General features: G+C 38.3%; 1 protein-coding gene and 1 pseudogene across 1 annotated transcript in view; one reads left to right on the top strand and one right to left on the bottom strand.

Moving 5' to 3' along the window:
* LOC109372953 (proteasome subunit alpha type-1 pseudogene) overlaps positions 1-7,490 on the top strand; it is an 8,088-nt pseudogene extending 598 nt beyond the window's left edge.
* AKAP19 (A-kinase anchoring protein 19) overlaps positions 1-23,974 on the bottom strand; it is a 61,450-nt gene extending 37,476 nt beyond the window's left edge. Inside the window, exons 1-3 of the mRNA XM_019626484.1 lie at positions 23,865-23,974; positions 23,612-23,743; positions 20,867-21,068 (exon numbers count right to left, since the gene is read on the bottom strand). The gene's annotated coding sequence lies outside the window, so the exon portion shown is untranslated. The remainder of the gene's footprint in view (positions 1-20,866; positions 21,069-23,611; positions 23,744-23,864) is intronic.
* Between the last annotated feature and the right edge of the window lie 764 nt (positions 23,975-24,738).

Genomic DNA, 24,738 nt, shown 5'->3' with positions numbered 1-24,738 from the left:
CGCCCCGAAGTTCGAAGCGGGCAGAAGCGAGCCGGTCACTTCCCTGCCCCGGCCCCCGACCCCTCCTCATCTGAGTCACCTGGGCGGCTATCTCTCCTGGGCTCTGCCCAGGTAGCAGGAGGGGCGTCTCCGAGGCCTCGGCGCCCGGCGCCGCCAGCCTGTGCTGAGCGCTGGCGCTCCCGCCTGCTGCGCTGCGCCTGCCCGCGTGCCGGCGAACTCGCCGCGGCCTCGCCAGCTAAGGGATCTGCAGCTCCGGTCCAGGCTTAGCAGCCGAACCTGCCTGGACCTCAGTCCGCACGCTCAGCAGCGCTAGGCCAGGGACTTTGTCCTAAGTAGTTTGCCCCGTGCGTATGCACAAAGTGCTTGAAGAACTTAAACGTTTAAAAAGACACATCCATTTTGTAGTTCTCTAAAAATACTCAAGAACGCTTTCCTGGCTTGTTTCTTCTTGAAACAAAACACCTCTAAAGGCCATTTTTACTCACAGAAGTAAACACGGGCATTATTCAGTCCTGCTTCCCTGCATTTTCCATGTGACGCCGGCATCTGCCCAGCACGGTTCCTAGCAATAGCGAAAGCTCCGAAAGAGCTACAGAAGAATCATTGTTTTAGTTATGTTCGATAATGGGTTAGTCATGCAGAATTCATGCTTGAGGGACCTTAGTGATAGCTAACTTCACCTGACTCCTTCACATTGCAGAGAGGACAGTGGGGCCCAGAGTCCAGCCGCAAACTAAATGTGAACAAGAGAGACTGGAGCCTACAAAGCGCACAATCCGTAGATTAACATGAGACTTAGCTCTCTAAAGGTATAACATAGTGAAGAATATACCTAAATTGCAGAGGAGTCGAGAAGCATAAGTTATGCAAAATCTAGCTCAGAATCTTTTAGATTTTAAATGACTGAAGGATTCTTATTGTTTACTATGATTTACTAAGGTAACTTTTATATACAAATACAGTGGCCCAGAAATACAATTTTTCTTCATGATAATATGATTAGTGGAATTGGAGTGGGTACATTCTGACAATCATAGAATGTGAATACATTTACATTAATTGATTTGTCTGCTAAGTATCCATTTTTAATGTATATAAATTGATTGTACTAAGACAAAAGAAATATTTGGTTCTACATATCTCAGGCATATCATGCTAAATAACTATGATCAAATGCACGGTTCCACCTTGCGGCCTAATTCTTCACTTAAGTTATGTCATTTGCTCCTCTCTCTCCCTTCCCCAGCTTTAAGAATTAACCACCTAGTGCTGGAATAATCCCCGAGACCTCTGGGTTCTACCCTGAGACTAGTGTCAGTCCTTGATATGCTCAAGAGTAGAAAGGAGAAACTTAGAAATTTGTATTTTTTACTTCCCAGTTACCAGAGCAGAACTGATGGAGGAGAGTCTCTGGCTTCCATCAGAAGAGAAGTAACTTGCATACACATACATTCTTGTCTTTTACTCAGAGATACACTGTATCATCTCCACTCCTTCAGTTTAAAGAATTTAGAAGTTGATGGGGGAGTGAGGCCTAAACATAGACCCAGGCAGTTCTGCAGGACCTTTATTCCGGCCATTGCTCCCACCAGACCTGGGCCAGGCCCTCCCCTCCTCTATCATCCTGCATCTGTCCAAGAAAAGCCCTGAGCAGCTCTCTTGCTTTTCCACAGGGCCTCCCAGGGGAATCCCGAGTCTGAGGCTGTCCTCGCGGCTGGCGGTGGAAAGGCCAGGCTTCCCTATAGCTCCTGGGGCGCTGATGTGACTTGGCGCGCTCGGGCCCTACATCCACTCTGGCCACAGAAGCTGATCCTTCAAGCACCTTTGAAAGGAGACTTGCCTTCAGCCTTAGGAAGTTGAGAGGTGAGCAGGGCCTTGGCCTCTTTTCGGGACTGCAGGCGGTGCTTCTGGGCAAGATGGTGCCATCATAAGATCAGAGGGAAGATGCCTTGAGGGAACATGGCAGCCTCTGCTGCTAGGGCTGAGAACATGGCTTTCCTCACAGCCACCCAAGGGCCCAGCATTTCTGCCCTCCTGCCTCTCACCCTGGCTTGAACAAGATGGAAGGAAATGAGAACCCACACGTCCTCACACTGGTTGTGGCAGAGATCCACTGTAGGATTTTGAAAGTGTGCTAAATGTAGTTTTTTAACTTGAATGTGGTCAAGTGGGGGTGTCTGGGCTATAATAAGTGTTTAGTGGGTTTTCATCTTGCCAGAAGGACATGGAAAATAAATTAAAAATAGTAATGATAAAGTACTAGAGTTTGAACACAAGCAATCTGACCCCAGAGCCTATGCTGTTGACAGGAAAGAGGTATAGAGCTGGAGTGAGGGATGCATGCCAAATAGTAAACTTGCAATTAATAGAATTAAATCAAGGTACCCCATACTCTTCCCTTGTAAAGAAATCCCATTTCCAACCCCAGCCTCCTAAAACTTCCACTTCCACTCCATACAGGCTAGAGAGAGTGGTAGCTGGCAGACCCCTTTCACTGGTTTCCTTACTTAAACACTGAGCACCTCTAACTCCTATTTCTGCTCAGGCCCACCAGTCAGAACTTACACCTCTGGGAAAAGCAGGGAGGGCATGCCGGTGAGGCAGAAGGAACCTTCTCTCTAAGAGGGATTGGGGACTGGGACTCATCTACCACTGGGGCTCTTACAAACATGAATACCAGAGTCAAATGCCTTCATTTGTTTTTTGATAATGAAGTGATGAGAGCAGAGTGAGTAGATGAAATAGTTTGTGAGAGTTCACATGGAGGCTAGAACATGCATGTATGTTAGAAAGTTACGAAAGTCACAGAAAAAGATTTATAAAGAATAGAAAATGACTGAGGAGACAAAAAAAAAATCATTATGATATACCGTTATGGGCTATGAACCCTGATAGAACTGCACATAGGTATGACCTATGAGAAAACTCATTTTGACTTTCATAATGATAAAGCTATGTTAAGGTAGAGAAATAAATAATATTTTTCTTTTATGTACATAAAAGTTGAAATTCTACCTCCTCATTTCTTATACTAGTCCACTGGTCTAGGGGTGGGGGCGGCAAGGGAGCCTTTTAGTGGTTACTGGAAAACATGGCTATTTTCCACATATATTTTTCACTGATTCAGGTTTTATCTGCTATTTTTTTATATGTTTAGGCTGAAATTGTCTCTCTAAAACAGTGAACTTATCTTGTATGTGTTAAGATTTTGTTTAGATTTGGCTGAGACACCCAGATATCTCCCCTGAGTAGGTGACAGACACATTTTCATGTCAGATTCTAGACCAGCATTTTAGGATGCAAAGCTTTCACAATTCAGCAGCAGAAATGGTGTATTGATTTTTTTTAATACTTTCTGTAGCCCCAAACATGTATATATGTTTCCTGATGAAGAAAAAGTTGTGGGTATGAAAATGGTGTCATCCTATGCTCATGAAATTTTTCCTGCACACTTTTTGCTACTCCCAGCTGTTCCTATGCCATAGTAGGTTTCAAAATCTTGTTGAAAACCTTAATCGCACTGCTGTGAAAGACCTCTGTGTGTTTACCATTTCCCCAGACTCAGAGAGTGAATCATGACATTACCTTCCCAAACAGGTGAGAATGTAAACCCATCAGGAGATTTTCCCGTTTTGATATTTTAATATAGATCATTATATCTTTAAAAGTTCTTATTCCCAAAATAAATTTTCAAAGCTTCACTTTAGGCTATTCTGGTCTTATTATGTCACTGAAATGAGATATGATTAACATTGTCTTCCTCATATGGAAGACAGGAATCAAATCACCCCTCAAACCTTTTCTTTCCTAGAGCTCGCTCAAGAGTTTGAGCTCTGAGCAACAGCGGTTCGAGTCCAGCCCGAGCTGAGCAGCCACTGAGCTGCCAACAGGTAGCAGGATGGCTCAGCTAAAAAAACAAACAAACAAACAAACAAACAAAAAACCCTTTTTTCTTTCCTGATGAAAAAGTGGTGTTTTTTTTTTAAAAAAAACTTTTTCTCAGGATTTCTTTTACTCACGATTGTCAGGTTTCTTTATATGCATTCTGGTTCTCCAAATGTAATTAGATGTCTGGCAACACAAACTAGGGAAAAGCTCCAAATAAGTTTAATAGTCCCCTTCATGTCAGCTCCTATACATTCACTCTAGTTTTCAGTTTCTTCTTTTTTTGGGAGGGAGGGGGCATACCTGGGAATCTGTTTCTTTCTTGAGGGGCCACTATATATATAAATGTGTTATTTGAATTTAGCATGTCTAGGTGTTTAGAGAGTGATGAGTAGTTTAGTCTTCATTTTGCTAGAAATGTTAAGTCCCCATTTGTTCTTCTGCATACTTGTACTTGAATCTGGCTTCTATCCTCACTATTCCAAGATACTTGTTCTTGTCAAAGTCACCAATGTTTCCTGTATTGTCAAATTCAATGGGCACAGCTTAGTCCATATCTTAATTTTGAGTGCATTCATAAATGCTGACCAGTCCCTCCTTCCTGGAACGCTTTTAGCTTATGTGACTCTGGTTTTCTTCTTACGTCTCTAGCTGCTCCTACTCTTCTGTTTCATCCCTAAATATTATTGTCCCCAAGGGCCTGGTGTAGGTTCCCTTTTCTTCTTTCTCAACAATATTTCTTCAGGTGAGCTATCCATTTGCATTGCTTTCATACCATCTTTATACCAATAACTCCCAAATTTACATGTCCTGCCTTAATCTTTCCTTGTGGATGCCTAACATGCACCTCAAACTTAACATGTCAGAAACACAACTCTTGAGACCCATTCTGCAAATATGTCCCTCCTTTGGTCTTCTCCAATTCAATAAATAATAACTTATAGCTAAAGCCTGAAACTTAAGAGTCATTTTCAGTTCTCCAATTTTTATTTCCCATCCTCTCATTATATACAGTTCACTAGCTGTTACCTGGACTACCGCTTCAATTTCATCTCATACAATGAGTTCCCTCTCCTACTAAGTCCTAGCCACACTTTCCTCTTCTCCACCTCTGTTTCCTCTATTTTTTCTAGTTTTCCCTTGCCTGGCTTCTTTACATCTTTCATGTCTCAGTTCAAATGTCACCTCTTTGGAGAAGACTTTCTTGACTATCTTAAAGTAGCCTTTTCTCCTAACCAGTTCCTCTGTTAGACATGACACTGCTTATTTCCTTCACAGCCTTTATCACTACTTGAAATTACCTTATTTGTTTTATTTTATCTGGCTTCTCTAGAATGTGAGTTCCATGAAAAGAGTAACCTTATATAGTGTTTAAACATTATCTACCACATCCTAGAATTATAGTGCCTTGTATACAGTAGGCATTAAAAATACTTCTTGAACAGATAAATAACAAGATACTTCCACTTGCATTTATAGCAGACTAGTTTGTATTACACCAACTCTCCCAATGAGAACTCTAAACTTTGGATAGAAAATAAAAAAATAAATCACACAGCAAGTATCAAAGAACTATCAAGGCAGCCAAGACTTAAGGAGCCAAGATCCTGATTAGAATGGACATGAGGAGAAGTGAGCCTGATATTTCCTGTGGAATATCCACTTGAGTCCTTTGCCAATTTGTCAGCAATACGCAAGAAGCAGCATAGCTAAATAGCGATTTCAGTTATCCTGGAGTTTGGGAGAAAAAAATTAGGATCCATCTGAGTGGAGGGGGCTAAAGCAAACACTCCTGGCTTTCCATTGGAGGTATACTGTATCAATAATCAGAATAAAAAACAGGAGTAAACTAGAAATAAATCAATTCTCACAAAGACTAAACCCAGTCTTTGATTAGCTCAACCCATTATGCATCATCCAGAGTCTCAAATTATTCCTAGTATTTTCAATTAACAATATCTGGCATTCAGTTAAAAATTTCCACACATACTTTGAAGACAAAAGGCCAAAGACTAAGAGAAAAATGGAAAAAATAAATAGATCGACAGGAGTTCCAGGAACAAATTACAAAATAAATATGATTATGTAACATATCCAAAAATAGAAGACCACATAGAATCTATTATTTTTAAATCAAATGGAAATTTGGGAACTAAAAAATACAATAACTAAAATTAAGAACTCAGCTATTGAGAGGAATTGTGAAGATGAAAACTGGACAACAGAAAATATCCAGACTGAATCATGAAACTTTAAAAAGATGAAAAATAATGAAAAAATGTAAGAGACTTATGGGACAAGCTGAAAATGTTTAGCATAGGTGAGGTTAGAGTTCCAGAAGGAGAGGAGAGAATAGAGCATACATTATATTTGAATAGATAATGGAGAAGAAGTTTCCAAAACTGATGGAAAACATCAAGCTACAGATTCCAGATCTTCTATGAACACCAAGCAGGATAACTTCCAATAAAACAACATCTAAACACATCATAGTAAAACTGCTGAAAACCAAAGACAAATAAAAACTCTTAGAGCAACAAAGGAAAAAGAGACACATCATCTTCAAAGAACAATAGTATTGACAGCTGCCTTTCAACAGAATTGATGAAAGCCAAAAGACAATAGAATGATAGCATTTGAAGTACTGAAATAAAACCTCCCGACATATTAGTATTGTTTCATGACCCTGGGTAGGCAAATATTTCTTAAACACAACACAGAAAGTCATATTAAAAGTAAGAACTTTTGTTTCATTGAATGATACCATTGAGAATGAAAATACCAGGAGGCGGCAGCTAGGCCCCCACCAGAACACGTTTCAGAGCCAGTATGACAATGATGTCACTGTTTGGAGCCCTCAGGGCAAGATTCATCAAATTGAATGTGCAATGGAAGCTGTCAAACAATTTCAGCCACAGTTGGTCTGAAATCAAAAACCCATGCAGTGTTGGTTGCATTGAAGAGAGCACAGTGAAAGCTTGCAGGTCATCAGAAAAAAATCCTCCATGCTGACAACCACATTAGTATTTCAATTGTGGGACTTACTGCTGATGCTAGACTGTTAGGTAATTCTATGCGCCGGGGTGTTTGGAGTCCAGATTTGTATTTGACAGACCTCTTCCTGTGTCTCATCTTGTATCTCTAATTGGAAGCAAGACCCACTTATCAATGCAAAGATATGGCTGGAGACCATATGGCGTTGGGCTGCTTATTGCTGGTTGTGATGATACAGACCCCATATTTTCCAAACCCGTCCATCTGCTAACTGTTTGGACTGCAGAGCTATGTCCATTGGAGCCTGTCCTCAACCGGCTCGTACTTACTTGGAGAGATATATGTCTGAGTTTATGGAGCGTAATTTGAATGAACTGGTTAAGCATGGTCTGCGTGCCTTATGAAAGACATTTTCTGCAGAACAGGACCTAACTATAAAAACTGTTTCCACTGGAATTGTTGATAAAGACTTGAAGTTTACAATTTATGATGATGATGATGCTGTGTCTCCATTCCTAGAAGGTCTTGAAGAAAGGCCATAGAGAAAGGCACAGCTTGCTCAACCTGCTGATGAACCTGCAGAAAAGGCTGATGAACCAATGGAGCACTAAGTCTGTATGGATATTATCAGCTATGCAAGAATGCAGGAACATGTACTGATGACAATCATCTATACTTTAAAACCAAAAGATGCAGCGGTGGAATGGTACGTTTTAGGAATCAGTCCGGATGTGAGTTTTTTCCAAGCAACTTCAATGAAGCCATATAATGGGATGCATTTTTCTTTTAGAGGGTCTATATAATCATTTTCTAGAAAGTATACTGATCTGTACTAATGTTTTTATAAGAAGAGCATAATGTCTTTGTGGTTTTAAAGACAACAGGGAAAAAAATTGTTTCACCTATTGGTAAAAAAAACAAGAATGAAAATGCATAACTTATCACAGAAAAACATGTTTGCAATAAAGATATCTTATACAGGATTCATGTATAAAATAAAAAGAACTGCAAGAAATGGACAGATAACCCAATTTTAAAAAGTAGGCTAAAAACTTTAATGAGGACTTTATAAAAGAGGGTACCTAAATGGTTAATAAGTATATGAAAAGGTGCTCAACTTTATTAGTCACTACAGAAGTGCAAATGAAGACCACAGTAAGATCTACTACTAAATACCCATCAGAATTACTAAAACACCAAGTGTTGGCTAGGATGGTGAGCAGCTGGAACTCTCATATACTGCAAATGGGAGGAAAAATTGGAAAACATTTAGTGTTATAACCTAAAGCTAAATATATGCACCAAGAGACAAAAATATTCATAGCATCATTATTTATGTTAGTTCCAAAGCTGGAAATGCTCATCAGAACCAGAACCACATCTAGCAATTATAGTGCAATCCGTGAATGTAAATAAGCTTTATCATTATTCTTTTCTAGCTTGTGAAAGTCTTTCTATAATTGGTAGATTCCAAAAATCTGCCCAACTGAGAACCAATAACATTAACTCAGAAATATCTAATTAAATATAACTTAAAATGCCTAAATAAAATAATTCTTGCCTCAAGGATTGTTAGAAAAGCTCATGGTAAATTTAATCACTGACTTTTTTTAACACTAGGCATAAATTATATTCAACTTTATTTTTAAGAGGTATACTCTATTACACTGGAATAAAGCCTCCTCTTTCTATTGAAGAACGAAGTTTTAAAAATAAATATCTTGCAAGGAGACAAAGCAAATTTTTAATTTATTATTGCAGTATCAACCACCAATTAACCTATTCTGTCTCACAGATAAAAATTGAAAAGTAATCTGAAGTTATCAGGTTCACTCAATTGTTACCACCAGCCTCATTCAGTTGTGAACACAACTGTATGGTTTCCATATAGATCTTAGAGCCTTACTTTTTCAAAGCCTCTCATGCTCCCTTTCTAACTGATGACTGAAAAGATTTAATAGATGCAATCCTAATCCCCAAAAGCATTGTGTCAAAAAATTATGCAGGGCTGGCCAAGTGGCGCGTTGGTTAAAAACTGGCTTGGGATGCCAGAGGGCCCCGGTTCGGATCCCACATATGAGGGCTAGTGACGCTGCCCTCTACAGCTAAGATGCTGAACAATAGCTCAACTTGGAGCTGGGTTGCCATGAGTTGCTGGCGATGGCGTAGGCTGCAGCCCCTGCTGCAGTGGGTTGCCATGGGCTACCATGTGTAGCCAGCAGCCAGTGTGAGCGGCCAGCAGCCGCAGTGAGCGGCCGTCCAGAGGCCGGTGACTGATCTGCCTCGCCCGGGAAGAGCGCAATGATGGTGCCAACTTGGACCAGTGAAGCAACGTCCTCCACAACTAGACTGAAGAACAAAAGGACAGCAACTTCTCTGTTCCCCTTCCCCCAATTCCCCAGCGCTGTTCCCATCCCCCAATTCCCCAATAAAAATCTTTAAAAAAAAAGAATGGGTTACTGCAACTTGAACCTTTTTTCATTTTTTTCCTTCACTGGCTTCCTTGATATTTTCCTCTGCCATGTATGCCAAAGAGTGGTTTTGTGAGTCACTGAATTCAGCCTCTTTTCTTAAAGTGATCTCTCAGTCTGAGATATTGAATGTTATTGGCAAGCTCTATTACTTTACCTCTTGTTGGATAAAAGAATGTGGTTACAAAGCAGTCATCAGCCAAAGACCTTAGGGATAAGAGAACTTGGAACACCAAGCTTCACAAAACAAAGGGAGTTCAAATAAATGGGTTCCATTCATAGCCAAATATGACAGAACCGCAACACTCTAGCAGCCCTACTTCACAAATTGAAATAGGGCATTGTCCTGAATTCAATGAAAAAAGAAAAAACCCAAAGCTCTTCAGAAATTGAGTCCAAACAGGTTAGCTCATGACCAAAGAGTGAATATTTTATACTCACAAAAAATCATTGTTAATAGTTATTTACAGAGAAAATGAGAGCACAGGAGCTCAGCACAATAGTTCTCATCAACCTACAACACCCATGAACCTCCTAGGAGGGCTTACCCTTTAGCTCCGCCACTATCACCAGGTACATATACACAAGTACCTGAGACAGGCCAGACTGTCTGGGGCCCTTAGGCAGCTAGAGCACCAACAGACTTTGTAGCAAGTTAAGTGGAGGCCAATCACTGCTAATCATAACTCTCACACACAGGGAAAAAGGCAAGTGCTCAGTCCTTCTCTAGTTCCCTTATGCCCATCCTTCTCTGTTTTCTCAGCCTTGGTAAATCCCACTATTATCCTTCATCTGAGCCCCTTTTACTGCAGCCTTTGGAATCCTAATCCCATTCTAATCAACCTCCTACATCCTCATCTTGTCATAGAAGTCTCCACTTTCAGGCCTTAAGGGAAACCTGGCCCTCCCCTGAGGATAGCCTTTCTCCTGCAGCCCTCCCTTCAAAATGGATATAAGATTCTCTTGCCCACTCCTGCCTACAAACAGGATGAGCATTTCTCCTGCTTCTTGAGTCTTCTTTCTGTTTTGTGATCATAATTCTCTGTTGTAGCAGTATAAGCATAGTTAAGAACATCAAGGTTAAACACTCTAGGATAATACTAAAATTGTGTGTCGGAATTGAGGGAAATCTTTTTTTTTTTTTTAAGATTTTATTGGGGAATTGGGGAGGGGAACAGACAAGTTGCTGTCCTTTTGTTCTTCAGTCTAGTTGTGGAGGACGTCGCTTCATTGGCCCATATTGGCATTATGCTCATTGTGCTCTTCCTGGGTGAGGCAGTTGCTCGCCAGCCATTGGACGGCTGCTCATGGCGGCTCACAGCAGCTCACGAAAGCTCGCGCCTGCTGCTGGCCAGCCTCTTTGCAGCCCAAGCTGTTGCCAGTGACTCACGGCAGCCCAGCTCCAGGTCAAGCTTTTGTTCACCATCTTAGCTATAGAGGGCGCAGTGTCACTGGCCCTCATGTGGGATCTGAACCCGGGGCCATGCTGCTCAGAGCTGGTGTCCCAAGCCAACTCCTAACCAACATGCCACTCAGCAGGCCATTAAAAAAATATATATCTATATCTATATCTTTATTTATTTATTTATTTATTTTAGCTGAGTCATCCTGGCAGCTCAGCGGCATCTCAGCTCGGGCTGGGTCTCAAACTGCTTTTGCTCAGAGCTCGCACTCTTGAGCGAGCTCTTAACCAACTGAGTCACTCGGCCGGCCCAAGGGAAATCTTAAAGTGGTCGCAAACTAATTTAATTGTTGCCTATATATGCTGCAAACATATATACTCCACCCTAAAAAAGTATCGTTATCTAACCTCACAGAGGGCTCTTTAGAGAATATGTAATTTTCATAGTTTTTAACCAGTCCCAGATCTTAGAAAAATGAAAACTTCCAGATTATTTTATAAATTAAAACTTTGATACTAAAACCTGATTATAAAAAAGATGATCAATTTTACTTACGACTATCAACTCAAAGAATAATAATATATTAACAAACAGCATGTGTCATAATCAAGTGTTTGCCTCCTCCTGACTAGTGCAAGAATGAAAGAATAGTACAATAATACAAAATTCATTAATATATTTTAACATATTAATAAATCCATGGAAAATTATTTTTATATACAATGCCATTGAAAAGGAATTAGAGAAAAATCAAATCTACTCTTTATTTTTTAGAAAGGTGCTCAAAATAAGAATTGATGAAAACTTCCTTTATGCAATATGATTATACACATTCTATCTCAGTCCTAAGGCTAGCATATTTCCTAAGAGAGAAACACTGGAGATATTCCTCCTAAAGTCAGGAACTAGACAAACATGTCCACAATCACTCCTTTGCTTTACATTGTCCAATGGATTGCCTGGTGTCCTCAAAACCATAGAAAAATTAAAAGTATAAAAATTGGACAAAATAAAAATCACCTCTATATTTGCAAAGGGTATGACTGAACATCTGGGAAACCAAAAAGACAGAAAATGAAACTACTAATAAAAGAATTCAGCAAGATAGCAGGATATAAAATTATTAACATGCAAAAAATAATTAATATACAGAATATATATAATACAATGAAAAAAACAATGGGAGAAGGAGACTGCATTTTAATAACAAGACACAATATTCAAGACCTAATATAAAATATCCAGAAACTAAAAGAATCTTTCTAATACTCACAAAGGTTTTAAAAACTAACTTGGGAGGATATGGAGAAAAGGGGTCCTTGTGCATTGCTAGTAGGAATGGAAACTGGTGCAGCCACTATGAAAAACAGTATGAAGGTTCCTCAAAAAATTAAAAATAGAACTACCTTATGACCCAGCAATTCCACTCCTCGATATTTATCTGAAGGAAATAAAAAGGCATCTGCACCCCCATATTCACTGCAGCATTATTTACAATTTTGTTTTTGATATATTTTATAATGGGAATATTATAAGATGGCTTAATTTCATATTGTTTAGGTCAGTTTACTTTTTAAAAAAGATTTTTTTATTAAAAATATAGCTAATATACAATATTATATAGTTACATAGTGATTCAACATTTATATACCTAAAGTGATCACTGTAAGTCCAGCAACCATCTGACACTGTACTACACTATCACAATATTATTGACTCTATTCCCCATGCTGTATATTATATCCTCATGACTTGTTGTATACCTGGAAATTTGGACCCCTTGTTTCCCTTCACCTTCCCCCCCGTTTTTAAATTTTTCAGTATTACTTTATATTAATTTTAGGTGTACAGCATAGTGGTTAGACATTTACATAATTTAAGAAGTGATCTCCCTGACTAGTCTAGTACCCACCTGGCATTGTACATAGTTATTACCATACTATTGACTTTATTCCCTATGCTGTACTTTACATCCCTGTGACTATTTTGTAACTACCAATTTGTACTTCTTAATCCCTTCACTTTTTTCACCCACATCCCCAACCTCCCTCCCATCCAGCAACCATCAAAATGATCTCTGTATCTATGAATTTGTTTCTGTTTTGTTTATTTTATTCTTTGGATTCCACATATAAGTGAAAACACATTGCATCTGTCTTTCTCTGTCTGACATACCCCACTCAGCACAACAGCCTCCAGGTGCACCCATGCTGCCACAGATGGCAAGTACCCATTCCCTTCCATGGCCAACAATATTCCATTGTATATATGTAGCACCTTCTCTTTATTCATTCATCCATCAATGGACACCCAGGCTGCCTCCATATCTTGACCATTGTAAACAATGCTGCAATGAATGAATGGATGCATATGTCCCCTTTAAGTGGTGTTTTGGGTTTCTTCGGATAAATACCCAGAAGTGGGATTATGGGTCCTTCTTTGTTTCTTGTTATAGCCTTTGTTTTAAAGTCTATTTTGTCTGGTATAAGTATTGCTACCCCAGCATTTTTTGTTGTTTGTTACCATTTTCATGAAATATCTTTTTCGCATCCCTATACTTTGTCCGTGTGTGTCTTTTAATCTGAAGTGAGTCTCTTGTAGGCAACATATGTAAGGGTCTTGTTTTCTTATCGATTCAGCCACCCTGTCTTTTGATTGGAGCATTTAATCCATTTACATTGAAAGTAACTGTCGATAAATATGCAGTTATTACCATTTTATTATTCATGTTTTTTATCTTTTTTCCTTTTTCATCTTAAAGAAGTCCCTCTAACATTCCTTGTAATATTGGTTTGGTGGTGATGAACTCCTTTAGCTTTTTCTTGTCTGGGAAACTCTTTATCTGTCCTTTGATTTTAAATGATAGCCTTTTTGGGTAGAGTAATCTTGGCTATAGATCCTTGCTTTTCATCACTGAATATTTTGTGCCAATTCCTCTGGCCTGCAAAGTTTCTGTTGAGAAATCACCTGACAATTGACAATCTTATGGGAGTTCCCTTAAAAGTAATTGGTTGCCTTTCTTTTTTTTTTTTTTACCACTTTTAGGATTCTCTCTTTAATCTTTGCCATTTTAATTATAATGTGTCTTTATATCCTTAGTTATAAAATTTCTGTTCAGCTTGACTTCAGATGGTTCTCCAGGTTGATTGTTCTATAATTTAGTTGTAATTTTAATATGTTCATGGGAGGAGGCAAGCACAGCGTTTATCTGCTCTGCTATCTTGGATCTGGGAAGGTATTTTCTTACAATCCTTCTAACTATGACTCAAAATGTAGAAAGGTTAACAGTTAAAAGTAAATACAAACAGAAGAAATTCTTCTGCATGTGAGAAATATGCCATTAGCAAAATCAAAACAAGCATGACAAAATAGGAAAGATATGTGCAACTCACAGCAAAGACTGAGGGCTTACAATCTCAATATATAAAAAACTTCTAAAAATACAGAAAAGACCAACCTTATAGAAAAGTCAGCAAGGGATATGACTGGATAGGTCACACAAAAAAAAAAAGAAAAAGAAAAACACAACAAATAGCCACTAAACATATGAGACAATGCTAACTTCATTAGTAAAAATGCAAATATTACACTGAGACACGATTCCTCAACTATCACATTGGCACAATCCAAAAGTCCTATGATACATTGTTGGAGAGGCTAAGGGAAAATAGATGCTTTAAACATTGCCGGTAGGAGTAGAAAGTGAAGTAACCCCGGGAAGGGAATTCTGGCAATATCTACCAAAGTTTTAGATGCATTTACTCTTGATGTAATAATCTCATATAGTGTATATAGACAGATATAGATATCTATATCTTCCTATATCTCTCTCTCTATCAATCATCTATCAATCCATCTATCATCTGTATGCACATGTTTATAGCTGTGCTAATATGAAATGACAATTATGCACGATTAACCTTGGCAGGATTGTTTTTAAAAGCAAAACATTGGAACACAAGTATCCAGCAGCAGGGGACAGGTAAATCAATCATGGTGTATCTAGCTATACAGTAGAAAACTATGCATCTACAAGAAAGAATAAGTAAATTTCTATTAAGTAGTGATGTGGAAACACCTCTAGGATAAATTTTTATGTTAAAGAAAAGCAAAGAATAAAAGAGTATGTATTTTAGGCTATCTTTTATGTGAGAAACGAGGGAAAACAATATGTTCAGATTTGCTTGTATTTGCAGAAACACTGGGAGTACAATAAATAATAAAAATGGTAATCTATAGCAGCTAGAGTCAAAAGGGCGGAAAGGCATGGGCAGGAATGAGACTTCTATGTTTTCTTTTTATATATTTTGATATTTGAGTCAAAAAATTAATATTAATAAAAATATAATAGTTTCTTAGAATTTGGTGCCAACTTTTAGAGCACAGATATCTGTATGAACTTTAGCAAAATGATGTGGTTTCAGATGATTACATGAGGAAATTGCCATTCTTTCACTTCCAATTTGCCAATCTTTTACTAGGGTACTTGATTTTTCAGAAGAACTTGAGAACTCGAAAAACTTGATGAAATCAAGTTTTGATGAAATCCTTTATGGTTAGGTGCTGAGAATACAATGAGAATATAAGCTTTTCCTGTCAAAGAGTTCAGACAAATGGGAGACCAAAAGTAAGCATGTGATTGCACAGCATAAGAACACCAAGAGCTACACACAATAGGTATGTGATTAACTACCTTCTATGTCCAAGCTGGAGAAGAGATGAGCTAGATTCTAAAGGCTGACTAGGAGCTAGAAGGTGATCCCGAGAGGAGGGGCCATTTCAAGCACAAGGAATAGCAAGTGCCATGGCGTGTTTAGGAAACTATAAATGTTCATTGTTGCTTTCTTTTTCCTACAGGATAAATTTCGAGTCCCTTAGCCTCAAAGCAACTCTTTCACAACTTGGCTCTTGCCTATCTTTCCACTTATCTCTTTCCACTTATTTCAGTCGTTATTTCCTACCACCCTGGAAGCCTAGGTATAGATAGACGTGGAAGGAACTAGAAGGATAGAAACTGTGGTTAGAATAGTTTATTGGTATACAAGACTTTACATGTAGGATGGCCTCCAGACTAGAGAAGCTTCAAAGAGTGTCCCTTGGAATTGTGGATGTCAGGGGCTCTGAAATAGGAGTACTGGCAGAGCTAATCAAAGGGGGATGGCAAGAGTTTGGGGTAGAAAGAAAAAAGGTGACCTAGGTGCACTATGCTCAATAAATACTGGAGAGCAAGGCAGATATGAATATAACTTCATTTACCAAATAAGTACTGTCTTCCAAGCACTGTCCTCAGAAAAAAATCTTTTAAATAATAAATCATGTTACACCCTTGCTTAAAATCATTGCTTCTCGTTGCATTTAAAATGAAATTACAACTCCTTCTTATGAACTTCATATTCAGGGCCTATAATATAAATTCTGTCCCCAGCCTACCTCTCTGACCATGCTCTATGACACATGCTGTCTCACACAATGGCCTCTTTCAGTCGCTGGCATGTGTCAGGCTGCCCCTCTCTGCAATGGCCTCTCCATCCCTAGCTCCATTGCCTAAATCCTACTTACCCTGCTGTTCTCACTTTAGATACCACCTCCTCAGGCCTTTCCCCGACCACCATCCTCTTCACCATCTAAATTACACCTCCAATTAAACCATTGTTCCAGCACTCTCTATTTTCTTTCATTCTAGATTTTGTAATTCTGTGAGATATATATAATACACACACACACACACACACTTCATCCTCCATCATGACAATGCTCTGTGTCACACATTGCTTCTGGTACGGCAATTTCTGTCAAATAAAAATATTATATGGTGTGTCCTCACCTACCTTATTCATTGGATCTGGCACCGTGCAACTTCTGACTCTTCCTCAAAGTCAAAATGACCATGAAAGGAAAATATTTTCTAACAATTCAGGACATTGAGGCGGCCATGACATGGCAACTAAAGACACTCACGAAAGAGGACTTCCAGAACTGCTTCAGAAAGTGGCAAGAATGATGGGACAAGTGTGTTCAAAGCGAGGGGGAGTATTATGAGGGGATTATTGGCAATGTGTCTTTTAGTGTAATAAATATTTTTATTTAAATATTCACTGTATTTTTTATCACACCTTGTGTGTGTGTGCATGTGTGCATGTGTGCGTGTGTGCGTATGTGTGTGTGTGTGTGTGTGTGTGTGTGTGTGTGTGAAATATATGCATATATATTTACTTCTTTAAAGACCTCCTTGCCTCATGAGACTACAAGCTTCAGGAGGGAAGGAATTGTTTTGTTCAGTACTTAGAAGAATGCCTGGCATATTGTAATCAGTAAAGATTTGTGAAAAGAATGAATAAATTTAATCTTCATAACCTTGCAAAATGATGGGGGTTCTTTTGCTTCTTTTATTTATTTATTTTTCTTTTGCAAAATGATATTCTTGTCCCTTTTCCAGATATGGAAATTGAGGCTCAGAAAGGTTAGGTGATCTGTCTAACCTTCCAAAGTACAGGTCCCAATCCAAATCCCATGATCTTAAATGCTATCTTGTCTCCCAAATGAAGACAGGGTTCTCATGAAAATGAAAAAGATCTGGAAGAGGCATAGGCAGCTAAAGACAATGACAACCTACCTCCTGGCTCTGGCTGATGAGGTTACAGTTATGGACAAAGAGCAGGCTCTGTTTGAGGGGGCTGAAAATAATGTATGGTCCTTGGGTTTAACTAAAATAAAGATGTGATGGAATATTCTATGAGCAGGTTGAGAGAAGTGGCTTTGCCAAGAAATAGGGCTGTCAGAGGATCCTAACTCAGCGGAATTAAGATACTGGACAGCAGTAAGAAAATGAGGAAGGAAAGGGGGTGAGACTTCCAAGCAGCTGTGGGGGAAAAGAATGAATGGATGGCTGACTGAATGCAAGCGAATACTTTGGGAAGTATTTGGGGACTCTGGGAATAAGCAACTTGGACAGAATTAGGGGGACTGAATTACTCAGGCGTATCAGGAAGTACTCAACCAGTATGAGGCTGTGGTATTTACCACATTCCTCTAAGTCTTCTGAGCACTCTTCTCCCTGGAGAGACTTCTACTCCACAATGTGGCCTGTCTGCCTCTCATCAAGTTGTGGTATAACCCCTAGTTCCTCTGGAACTTCCTACTCTGATAGTATTAGCCGAGCTAGGTCCTGATACAAGGGCAAGGGCAAGAAAATAGACCACGATCAGGGGTGGAAGTAGAAGCAATGACCACCCAAAATGGTCAGGGGTGGATTTTTAAGGGAAGAATTAAAAGTTTAAAATTTTGGGGGTATGTCTAATACCACATCTTATCCTCTCAGAAGTGAGTGTAAATCTGGGTATAGACCCAGACTACTTAAGGATGTGGCAAGCTTCAAGGAATGGATTTCAAAAATAATAAAGCTCCTGACTTCAGATATATTCTATTATAGTTAAAAATCTGTATACTTATGTTATATTCAGAGATGGATAGAAAGTAATAATATTAGGCATATTGTGTCAATTATTGAAAAGCAAAATACTTAGTATTAAGAGTTGCTAAGAAAATCTATACCTTAAAGCTGGAATCCAAGTAATCCAAAACAGATGTCCTGCGACATGTGCAGAGAGATAGGCTGATGGCTCTTGAAAGGAAACCACAGCCATCTCCCTGCCACCCTTTGCCTAGAAACAGTTGCTAGGCAGTGCTAGATGTGCTCACAAATGCACTTTTCACCCAATCATCAGTCTTGTGATAACACACATGGCACCTCCCAATCAAGTTTTCTGCTCCTGTTTCATTAAAGGCAAGAGACTGGTAAACATGACTGATGGTGGCTGACAGTCTCAAGGACACTGAGCTGTGTTGGGCTATTTCCTGGACAAAAAGCTTTGCCTTCTAGGTGTAGGAGGCTTTAGGAAAGCCTGAAAGCGACATATTTCACTTGTTCTTAATTTCTTTGAAGCTAGTGTAAATGTTGTCCAGGGACCGGAATAATGGAATAATGGATCTGAGACTCGCTATCTTTCAAGTTCTTTTGTTGATTCACAAAAATCCAATACTACAATTCATTTCATTGAAACTCATTTTTAAAATATTTAGTAGACAGAGTCTGAGCATTTGAAATATATAAGGAAAACAAATATCATTCTAGAATTTTAGGGTTTTACTTTTGTTTTGTATTGATGCTAGTAATGTGCACAGTAACGAAAATAAAAGGTAAAATGAGTATGATTGGCCCTGTTCCTAATGGAACCTTTTTTTACTGCATCTGCCAAATCGTTTATTAGATGTATTGCCATCATCTACACTCAACACTCCCCAAAATAAACTCACCTTTTCTTCAAAGCAGCTACGCTCCCTATATTCCCATATTTGCTAAAAGCACCATCACATTCCTGGTCCTTCACACTTATAATCTAGAGCTCTAATCACCTCCTCCCCTACACATTCCCATGTCTAATAACCAAATCTTGCTTCTTATTCCTTTTGCTCTGTCTTCTACTGAGTCATACTGTCTATATTAATGTTTTCATGATTGTACCTTCATTACTGTATTATTTTATTCTATTTGCCAGCAGCTAACATTTTTTTTCAGCCTGGAATTAAAAGGATCCAATCTTAGCCCCTCTTAACCCCTATACTGCCTAACAAAGCCTTCTGCTCTGGTTGCCCCATGCCTTCCTCAAGAATTTTGGCACTTCATAGATATGCCTTGCTTTTCTCTGTCCCTCTCCAAATATTTGTTCCTACCTATAAGTCTGTTTTACCTGGAATGCCCCTAATGCTTTTCTAATCATTTGCAAATTTAGTTATCCCACAAAAATATTCTAAATTCCCACTTCCTCCATGGAGCGTTCCTCATTTATGCAAACTCATACTAATGGAACGGCTTCACTCTTACCTTTTAAAAGTCATTCAATTGGCATCTCCATATGTTCTAGAATGCTAGTCAATCAAGAATCTTAACTCATAATAAGAGTTGATATTAGTACAGTGCTTATACTGTACCAAACACTAATCTAAATACTTCACACCATTAAATTCAATTATTCACAACTTCATGAAGTAGATACTCTTAAAATCCCCATTTTCAAATAAGGAAATTGGGGCACAGAGAAGATATGTAATCTGCCCAATATACACACAGTAAGTGGCAGAGTGGGAACCAAACTTAGACACACTGGTTCCGGAATCCATGCTGTAAATCACTAATCCTCATTATATACTCCTCTAGTTTTAAAATTCCTACACATCAACCTCATCACTAGTCTGAAGACAAATCAAAGAGAAGAGAGAGGAGTAGTCTGCCCACAGTTACACAAAGCAGTGTTTCTCAATAAGCCACATGCTCTGAAACACCTCGGGGTCTTTTAAAATGCAGACTCTCGTTTAGCAGGTATAGGATGAAGATTGTGATTCTACATTTTAAACAAGTTCCCGCGTGACACTGATTTTACTGGTCCATGTACCATGTAGCAAGAACAAAGAAAAATGCTGGCTGAGACTGAGACTCAGCTCTGACTTATTCCCTCCAGTGTTACACCAAACATTATGATAATAGGTAAGGAGACAGAACATTCGATGGAGAGAATTTGCTGGGAAAAATTTTAGCTCATTTTGAATCATCTTCCTGCAGATCGTGAGTGGCAAATGAAGTTTACAGTGCTTTTTCCTTCCACATGTATTTATAGTTTGTTGTAGTATAAAAGCTACATTTACACAGTGCTAAGATTTACCACTCCTCTTAAACCTGTACAAATATTGAGCTTGTCCAAGATTTATCATCCACAAATTCATTACTCACTTCTCTATATCCTGTCAATTGATTGCTCTGGGTAGTGATTTGGGGATATGGGTTGAAGGAGGAGAGTGTGCAGGGAAACGGGCTTTGCAAACCCCTAGGAAGCTGGAGCCAGGACACCGCTCATGGAAATCTGAGCTTTCATTCTGTTTTTCCCACTGAATGAGCTCGCTGCTGAGTTAGGATAAAGAGCCAGAGTCCCAGGTGTCTTAATTTATTTTTTTCCCCATAAAGGGCATACATTGCTCAAGTTCTTTCTAAATAATAATGTATGCCCCTGGTATAAAAAAGTTCATGCCACAATCACGCTTCCCAGGTCTGGAGAGGCTTACCTTGTGCAGCTAGTGTTCATAGCTGTTTGTCTCTCTTTTAGGGGCTCTGGAGGCCATGGGAAGCAGCACGGGGAGAGGCTGAGATACTTGGCCCACTGGCTTCCACTGAGTCTGCGTGTGCTTGGCCGATACCCAAATACATCAGGAATTTCAGGAAATAAGTGTGTATATTCTCTGTGTAGCATCTATTGTCTATGTCAACCTATAGAGTTAAAAAAAAAAGCATGACAGTTCTTTTGGTGCCATTTATTTATGCCTATCATTTAAGTTAAAAAAACTACCTACTTTCCCCCCTTTTTCCTACCACGCTTGCCCTCCCAAATCTGTGATTTTTGTGAGGCTAAATCTGTTTGCTTTTTCTTCCCTTACCTAAAGTCCTAATTCTGTAAATTACTCTAATGTGCCCTTAAAACAGTTATGTACCCAGCAGATTTATCATGCATTTTAAGTAATATTGACCATCAAATGAAGTATTTGTTTGTTGTTTGTTTTCTGTTAGAGAAGGACATAAAATAGAACGTATTCCTTACAATTAGAATGCCAGATAAACTAGTTCTTTTTGAGATACCAAAATTAACCTTATAGGTTTCCCTCAAATATGAGAATTAAGGCATTATTTAAGGATTAGGTTAAGCCTTTTTTTTTAAAGAACACTGTAAAGATGCTTTCAGATCACCATAGTATTTTAATACATATTTATACATGATTTCCTTTTAATAAAATTTGAACTATATAATGATAATTTCCAGAATACAATGTACCCTCATTTCCAATACATTACTTCTGGAGTAATTAATAAATCTGAATTATTAAAGATACTATTGTTTTAAAAAATATTTTGAGGGTCTTCAAAAATATCTCATGTCTTATATTTTTTCATAGCTTTATATAAGTAATCTATTGAAAATCTATAGCTGAGACCTGCCATATGATTTCATTAATTTGCTTCCTCCTTCCAAAATAGAATTCAGTGTATGGGGTAGGGGTGATTTCTTTTGTTTCCCTCAGTATTACGCTTGTTCATTTATAGAACAGCATGTTTTCCCAGGAACTTTTATTTTAGTAGAAATTGCCTTTAAAGTGCCCTGTCAGCCACCGTGATCTTTATGTGACAGATTTCCTAACATACAACCCAAATGAGTAATAGGAAAAGAGAAAGCTTTCTCAGATAATTCACTATTCCAGCCAGCATTGATTTCTGCATTGATTACAGAGTGGCTGATTTCTTGGTCTACCCCATTTCAATCAAGTCCAAATTTGTACTTTGTAGAAAGCTGTTTTAAAGAGCACAAGAAAATCCAAAAAAGCTTCCTGTGGGTGACATTGGAGATAGAAAATCCTCTGCATTATGTAGAGGCCATCATTTCAGCTATAGAGGGGCTCCCTGCAGTGTCTTACAGCCCTGAGCGATCTGCATCTGGCTACGGATCCACATACTTCAAAATTTAGGAGCACATACATTTGAAAGAATTAAGACATTTTCTGAAAATGTACTTTAATTAAATGCGGAAGACCTGAGGAGGAGAAAGAATTCAAAAGCTAATGGTATTATCTTTTGATAGCCCTAATGAAAGTACAAGACTTATTTTGCTGCATGTAGGATAACCAGACTTCACATTCAAATACCAAGCTTTGCCAGAGAAAACAGATTTGGGAGGAGCAAACAAAGGGGAAAAAAAAAAAAAGGCCATAGGTCAAGTTTTATAGGTAGAAAAACTTCATAAAAGGAAAGTTAATAAATATAGCTAACTAAAAATTAGAGTGCTAGGGAACAAGGATGATTGGACAATGAAAACCAAGAAACAATAATTAAACTAATTTTTAAATATATGCTTCAAAAGAATTGATGACAAGTGAGGAAAATTTAGATAAGATACAAATAGGCTTTAAAAATGATATTAAGACATACAATTAAAAGATTCAAATTCTTATACATAGATATTTCTTAGATATTCTATATTTTGTGTAAGATAACAAGAACAAAGCCTGAACATTACTGTGAGTAAATTTTTCCATATTCATACAATGTAACATGAAATAGTAATCAACACAATTAATAATAAGCAGTTCTAATAAGAGCTACAGCAAACTTTAAATTGCTGGACACTATGGTTGAGTCAAAGAGTAATGAGAATGGCATTTAGAATCATGTTTTGTGAAAAGTTTACTTTGATAAAGCACAGTATGATCTGAAGCACTTCAATCACAAAAATAAACGCAAGTAAAGTGTACCCTAAAGTGCAACTGATAAATAAGTAAAGAAAGAAATTAGTCCAACTAGTGTGAAAAGATAAACCACAGTGGTCTTGTCAAGGTCTTTCTTCATCTTTAAAGAGACAAAGAAACGAAGTGTGAGCAGAAGCTTCCAACACCGTTAAAAGAGCTTCATAAAATGAACAGCTTCATGGGATCCAACTACAGCCATCCTATCTCCACCTTTAGTCCACCTACAACATGACTCGAAGATCAGTCTTCACAAGAAGGGCACAAGCACGCTGCTCTCCTGGATTCATTCTCTCTTTGATTCAAATGCAGCCTTATCAAGAGCCTCGAATAAATGCAGCCACTTTTCTTCAATAACAAACTCACCACTAGGTTGCAGTCTTAGCTCAATTACTTCTATAAGGACATCTGTTCACAAGCAGTTAACTGTTTTAATGGTTAAACACATATTACTTCTCCCTGCTGACAACCAGTCAGTCGATACAGGCCATACGTGGTATATTAATCAGTTCAGCAGCCTACCTGGATTCTGCAGCAGATACATTGTTTTTCAAGAGCAATAAACCCACAAATTGTCTGTCAAAAAGTTCTCACTCATCAGCAGGCAGCCTTTAAAAGCTTCCATTACAAAGCACGTGATCCTGTAGCCAAAAACTGAAAGGAAATAAAATGAATAAAATAAATCATTCCTTGAGTATTTTAAGCCTCTAGTTTTAATATAGGACCAATGGTTAAATAACAAGGACAGAATCCTTTCTCTTTTTTTTTTCATTACCTTTCTTGGGTCCTAAGACCCCCATACAGGAAGCAGTTTTGCTATGCTGATTCCCTTAAAAGCCCATCTTTCTGTAGTCATTATAGGCATTTCCATCAGTAGTTCTCCAAATGAGCTTCGTGCAATTCATATTTACTCTTTAATCCCTAAAGGCATATTTTTAAAGGAACATAACGCCTTTTATTTTTAAAGGGGAAACCCAGAGATAAAAAAATAAAATAAGGAAACAAAACTACAGGGTCTTATTTGTAATGCATTTGAATCCTTTTGAATCCTTTTCTAATTGAAGGGCCGTAAATGTGTTTCCCTTCTATGAATAAGTCAAGTTTTGTGGATGTTTTGGAGGGTGGGGGTGGGGCAGGGAGAGATAGCTATCACAAGTTTTTCTAGAGGAAATGCCTAGATATTTAGTTTGGAATATATTTAAAATAATAATTTTCAACAACAAAGCAACCAATTATAATTTTAAAATAATTCATACATACCCATATCAACTCCCTTAAATTCATAAAAGATAAAGCAACTGATAATAATCACAGAAAATAAACAACATTCGTTTATAGCCTAATACATGTTAGACCTCTTGGTCAGTACTCATGATGCAGTTTCATTTAATCTGCCAAAACCCAAGGCAAATTCTTTTATTATACAGGCAGCCTTCCCTTTGCATGGCAGTGCCAGACTGTCAAAATGACTATGCAAGCTGGAACTGTGCAGAGAGATCTTACTAATCAATGGGACAAACCACAGTTGTTCCATGACTTAAAAAAAAGTTTTACCAAAACTTAAAAAATTCCTCTGGGACATCTTCCTTTTTTTCATCATAACTATTTTCCTCATTTGCGTTGATAAGGGAGCTGTCACTAAGCTCAGA

This window comes from Hipposideros armiger, unplaced genomic scaffold (genome assembly GCF_001890085.2).
Source record: "Hipposideros armiger isolate ML-2016 unplaced genomic scaffold, ASM189008v1 scaffold_680, whole genome shotgun sequence".
Taxonomy (NCBI): domain Eukaryota; kingdom Metazoa; phylum Chordata; class Mammalia; order Chiroptera; family Hipposideridae; genus Hipposideros; species Hipposideros armiger.
This window is presented reverse-complemented; position numbering and strand designations above follow the sequence as displayed.